Source organism: Apus apus, chromosome 9, assembly GCF_020740795.1.
Source record: "Apus apus isolate bApuApu2 chromosome 9, bApuApu2.pri.cur, whole genome shotgun sequence".
In the NCBI taxonomy this organism is placed as follows: Eukaryota; Metazoa; Chordata; class Aves; order Apodiformes; family Apodidae; genus Apus; species Apus apus.
The window spans coordinates 19,907,081-19,913,573 of record NC_067290.1 but is presented as its reverse complement, the minus strand read 5'-3'; positions in this window follow the sequence as shown (position 1 = coordinate 19,913,573).

Genomic DNA, 6,493 nt, shown 5'->3' with positions numbered 1-6,493 from the left:
AATAGGTCAATACATTCATGCAGGAAACTAGTGATTCCCCTCCACTGCACCAGCAAGTTCCCCCTTTCCTGCCTGTCACAGACCCTGTGCCACCGTCTGTCACTGCCACAGCCTCCCGGGGCCTTTCAGGAGCCCCACATCTCCTCCTGCACTTCAGTGCTGACACCAAACTCTGCCTGAAGGTCTTACTTAGTTCCTCGGGTGTCTAGGGCTGGATAAGTGTCCCCTCCAATGCTCTGTAGGGGGTTGCTGCTGTTGTCACCCAGCTCAGCTTCCAGTCTCCACCTGCTCCTTTGGGCTTAAGCAAAAATGGAGGTTGGAGAGATATTGGAGTTTCAAAAGACAATGGCCAAAGTGTTTTAATGTCATATATCTTTTCTGCTTAGTCTTGGACAACTAGAAAAAGCAGGGGAAATGAGTGAATGCTCACAGAGATACCTGAATGGGCAAAAGAACCTATGATGTATTGGGAATGGGACTGATACTGGTGGGGCTGATGGTGTGTGAAAGCAGATCTGAGGAAGGAGGAGGGGAGGTGGCTCTGGATGCTGTTTGTTGGTTCATCTACTTGGTGTGGCAGCCAGCTGTGACCAAAGTCCTGCTGGACAGCAAGCCAAACATTGATAGAGCAGCACTGCAGGTGGGTAACAGTCACAAAGCTTGTGGGGTGAGAGCACTGGAAGCTGCCCAGTTTAATGGAGGGAGCTCTCAAATACCATAGATGTAATTTCAAGAATTATGTAGATGCCTGTAAAACCTTGTTGTCCCAGATTCCACTTCCTTAAATGACAGATTATCTTTGTGACCAATGTGACTGTGTCATGTTCCAATCCAGGGGCAATCTGTCCTTTATGTGGAGGGGACCCACGACTAGTCTGAAGCCATAATTCCCGCTTTTGCTGCCACGTGTCCTGGGAATGTGGGGGAGGTTTGGAGGCAGGGGTGAAAAACAAAAACATGTGAGGAGAGATTTGGACTGACACTTGACAACTTTTCTGGTTTGTAAATTCTAGAGAAATTGGAATTGCACGATATGTTTTCACTTGCAAATGTTTCAGATTTGTTATTTTTCCCTTTTCCACATACTTTAAGCTTATAGCATTGCATCTTTTTTTTCTTTTTTTTCTTTTCCTCTGTCTTTGCAGAGGAACAAGCAGAGAGCAATATCTCAGGAATAATTCCCTTGCTGTCTGTTTCTGACGGAAGGCAAAATAATCCAGATGTTAATAGTTTTAATTTCCAGTTGTGTAAGAGCTGATGCTTCTGGTGTGATCTTTAAATGTGTAGTAAACTCAGTTTTCTCTCAGAAGAGCTCTGTGGGAGCTCTGTGTTTGTTAGAGGAGCAAAACATTGGAGCTGCAAGGTTGTTCTAAAATACAGGACTTTGTGGAAGAGCAACTGGAGAAATAAGCAGATGTTAAACTGAAAGAACTGCAGTGCAATTCGTTGCCGGGCTGGGTTTTGCTAAGAAAGGGCAGGAGCAGCCAAATGTTTCAGGAGGGCTGGAAGGGAATATTAGGTAACAGTCGGAGATGTTTAGATAAACAATAAACAACCTGCTGAGTGCAAGGATTAAGAGATCAGTGGGAGAGGGGTGTAACAGGAAATGAAGGGGAAAGAGAAGATTGTAATCAAATGCTGAGAGGATCTGGTCCTCAACTTGTGCAAACTGGATTAACTTCCTTGCAATCAGGGATCACCAGCACCTGGGACAGTCCCCAGCTCCCGGGGCAGGTAACGTGCTCATGGCCAGCAAGGGGTTCCTCTACACTGGAGGCAGAGAACACAAGTCAAATGGAAACTCATAGATGTTATGGTGGGAAAAGAGAAGGAAATGGGCCTTTTTTTCTTAATGTCAGCAGATACCTCATCTTCCTTCAAAGAGGAGGAGAAGAATGGAGAGTTGTTGAGGAAATCATTGTGTTTCCTGGCATGATGTGATGGGGAAAACTGCTTATCTCTTGATAACAACAAAAAAGTCTTTGCAAAAATTCTGTTATCCTGGTTTAAAAAATAAAGTTAGGAAAGTTTATTTCCATGCCCTCATAAAATAAGCAAGGCCTTTGAAGGTCCTTTGAGGCAAAGCAGGGGTAGCCAAGCATCTCCACTTTGCATCCAGCCCACCGTGTGACATGTCATGAGCAGTGGCAGAGCAGTTATAAAGCAGGGAAACTTCTCTGTTATTTTCTCTCCTACCCTTTTATTATTTTTTATTTCATTACACTGCACTGCTGGCAATACTCCTAGGATCCTGAAAATCAACATCTCTTTCCTTGCCATTTATCAAACTCTGCTCCTGATTTACAGCAGCCTCTGCTCACCTGGGAGCAAGGAGACTCAGAGATGTCTCTGCCCCATCTGCCTTGCTTTGCACTTTGGGCTCTTTGCAATCGTCTTAAAAAGCATTTCAGTGGGAAAAGCAGCATTTGCAGCTCCTTCCACTGATTTAAGCTTTCCAGTTAATGGCACGCATTTTCCTTTCCACTGTGTGCAGTAGAAATCCAGTTTTAGCTTTGTGTGATGTTCATTGGGCTCTGTGGGCTATTGTGGAGTTATTCCACTGTTGCTGAGAGGATTTGAGTCCCTTCCTCTTATTTGTCTTTATCCTGGGGAATAAACACGCTGGAATTTTCTGCAGATGTGCCTCCTCTACTGAAAAAAATTGCCCCACAGCTCCAGAAAACAGCCCAGGCACAAAAGACAGAGGTGGAAACATATTCTGAAAAATGCCAAGCTGGCTTTTCAGAAAAGACAGTGGTGACATTTTGAGTTCTCATTATCAAAACTGCTGAGTGTGCTTCAGGGAGCAAGGTATGGGTGGGAGGGATGCTGGGGCTGCCCAGCCATTCCTGCCCCTGCCAGGCAGCTGCTCTTCTTCATCATCTTTGCCCAAGAAACTCCTCCCAGGTGCCTCTCTCACTCCCCTCTTGTGTTTTATTTAGAAAAATGACATTGCTATCCCAGTGTCCAGCCATGGCTGTGATCTGGTCACCACATTTAATGTGCCCTTGGATAACATTTAAATATGCAGCAGCAAAGCCAGCTGTGAGGAACCTCTCATAGTGAGTCGAGAGCAAGTTCATTTGCAAAAGTGCTTCAGTAGGAATTAAAATAAAATTTCCATTTTCCAGTTACATTCTGATTCTAGTTGTCATTAACTTACTCAAAAACCCATTTGGTATTTCAGACTTTAGTAAATCATTGTGTCTTCCAATTAACTTTCATACTCCAGACAACATAATGTGACTCATTTCATTCAACTCTGTTGTTTAATAAACATCTAAACAATTCTTCCTTTCTGAGTCTCAAAGAAATGAGGAGCTCTATTGAGCATGCTGTCATGGGCAAAAGGAAAATTAGTGAAGATAAATTAATCTTGGTTCTCTGGTTTCTCAGGCCCAGAGAGTGAGGAGCACAGCCAGGGAACTGCCTGTTCCTTCCTTGCACACTCGTGGCATCATTTTTGAGGAGAAATTATTGCTTTCCTGCACCAAGGCCTGGGATGTTTTGGCTGCTGAAGCAAGGACCCCGTGGGGATCCGTGGGATGTTTGGCAGCCCAGAGGGTGCAGAGGATGTAGTGGTGACAATAAGCTGTGATTATTTCTATCAAAGAGACAAGTTAGGGGAGCTGGGACACGGGAACAGGAGTGGGGGACAGGCTCGTGGCTGCCCTGGGAACACCCCTGAGCATGCACAGCACCAAGTTAAATCTCAGTAATAGGACCTCCTAAAGTGACATGAGCTAAACATTACTATTTCAATAACAGAACTAAGGTGTTAAATAATTCACTATTGAAAAATTCAGAGAGCATGAGTGTAGGGGTACAGTTCTGATCCCAGGGTCCTACAGATGCTGCCGCCGTTGGCAGGCAAAGGGAAGGGCAGTGCATGTGAACAGAGGGTTTCTCAGCCATGCTTCCTTATCAAAACTGGCAGCATCTTGGCAGTTTTTTACAAGGTGGTCAGCACGTGTGAAATTTTCTGCTGCTGATATTGTGGAGGGCTCTGTGTGCTTGTGGAAGGCTCTGTGTGGTTGTGGGGGGACATGGTCCTGTGTGGTCATCTCTCTGGGGAGAGTACCAAGTGCTGGTAGGTCACCTGTAAAACAATTATTAGCTTTGAAGAAAGGTCATTCTTCCTGATTTTTCATTTTAAATATTCTTTCCAGAAGAGTTTGAGCAGGCATCTGATCAGCGAGGAGAAAGACTGCTGTGCAGCTTCTCAAATCGATCACTCTTGAGTCTGAAATTTGAGCATCTGTGGCCTTAACCAGTAGAGCCTTGGTGATGAAATGTGCTAAATGCATTCTGATAACTGCTGGTTTTGAGGAACATGATCTCCTCCCAGGATGCCTGGAGCTGAAAAGAAAGAAATTACTTGATGCCTTGAACACTTTGCTAATTAGTGACCTAGAGGTGGGCTGTGGTGTGTGGACCCTGGTCTTTGAAACGGAGGACTTCTGTGGCTGGCATCACCCATGGCCAGGAGCATTAGTCTGAGCACACCATGGAAACCCTTGTGGCCCATTTTATGTCCAACAGCAAAAATGTGTGTGTGCGTGTTCGTAAATTAAGGCACTACAGCACTGCCTGAGTTGGGAAGACAGTTCCAGAGGCAGTGTTGCAGCTGAACACCAGCAGACCACTTGGGGGGAAAAAAAAAGGGAGTTTATTTAGTGATAAATAATGAGTTTATGCTCTGGTGTTTTTGCTCAAATGTGTTTACAGAGCCATTAAAAGCTATGTTTCATCTCTGCTGCACTGGCAGCCTGATTTGCATGATGCTTCTTCCCCCAGGAGCAAGTGCCCCCCATGGAGCTGGTGGCCCCAGCTCTGCTCTCGGGGACCCTGCACACAAGGTCTCCTCAGGGGCTGCTCTGCTGGGGGGCTCTGCAGAAACCAAAGCACAGGGCTAAATGCTCGTACGTGGCTGTGTGTACCAACCTCCCGTGCCAGCATTTGTGGCTGAAGGAAAACTTCCCTGAATTAGTGAAGACATATTTATTTTTAAGAGACTCGGGCTGCGGCAGCATTTTAAAAAAAGTGAATCATGATTTTAGGTGATTTCTTTCTGCACGGATGCTCAGAACTGCCTGAAAATTGTCTGTTAAAGCTGCTTCAACTTCTGTCTCTAATGGAGGTGCTCACACTCACTAAACTGTTTGGCAAATGCTGGCTACAGAGTCTCATCCTCCTGATGATATTCTGTAGTTGCATTTCCCTGGATATGCAAAGAAAGAGCAAGTCAGCAATGAACAGCACAGTTAGAGCAGGAATAACCAAACTGGGGTAGAGAGACACCTGTGGGTCTGGAGGTGACATGTGGCACCCCCAGACAAACACCCAGGCCCTTTCCAGCAGAGCATTCCACAGCTTCCCAGGAATCCTGGTGCTGCTTGGGAGCTGCTGGAGGAGCAGGGTGACCCGGGCCAGTCCCCAACTCATTCCTCAATGAGTCTCTGCTGGGCACACAATGCTGGGAGCAAGCAGTCCAGCTGAGCACGAGTCTGGTGCAACATGTTCCAAGAGTTTTCTTTTTTGTCCTTTTCATTTATTTCCTCAGAAGGATGTAAGTCAAGGTTTGATATTTTAACACTTGGCCTAATATTAACTGGAGAAATATAGCAGATGTACTTCAGCGTGCTAAAGGTATAAGCAGTCTCTAACAGTCTGTTAGTAATGGGGGTAGATGGACTGAAAACATTTTGCTTCAGTGGCCCTTAAGAAATTCACAGTTCATTTCCAGTCATTAAAATAATTAGGTGTTTGTCTCTGACCAGCAAGGGCCAAGTGACCGCAGCGTGAGCGAGGGTGTGAGCTCTGCAGTGTGTCCCCTTCTGCCAGGATGGTGTCCAAGCACACCCGAGGGCTGATGAAATGGGAATGCAGGGGGTAAGTAGGACTCAGGTGCTTACATGGCTTTGAGGAGCTGGGCCCTGGCCCTGGAAAAAAAAGCAGATAAATAACCTGCTCATGCTGGCCCATTTGTTCTAATGCCACTGCTCCCATAATAAAGACAGTTCCATAAAAAAGTGGTTATAGTGCCAAGAACAGTCACTACGGACTAGATCTAGCTCATGGGATCAAGAGAAGACTTTGGTTTTATTGGAGGCAAGGGAAAAAAGTTCATTCCTCTTTGCTGGATCCCATTACCTGTCACCTTGATTATATAAAGAGGTCTTGAAAAATGGGAGTTAACCCAGAGAGGCCCCATTAGGGTGGTCAAGTGATGTGAGGGGGTGAGTTTAGAGCTCCATAATTTCACTTCTCCTATGCTGGGTTTTTTTTTCCACCTAGTTCTTAATTGAAAAGTCTTTTATCTTTTTCTGAAATAGCAGAGAGACATTCTGGTAATTCTGGTGTTAGGCAGAGATGTCTTGAAGGTATTGCTGTACATACACTTGAAATGTACAGAAGTCAGCTCAGGGGGATTGCTGAGGGTGTGCAAAGCTTTTCTCTGCATCAGCAGTTTGGACCTAGGCAAGGATTACAG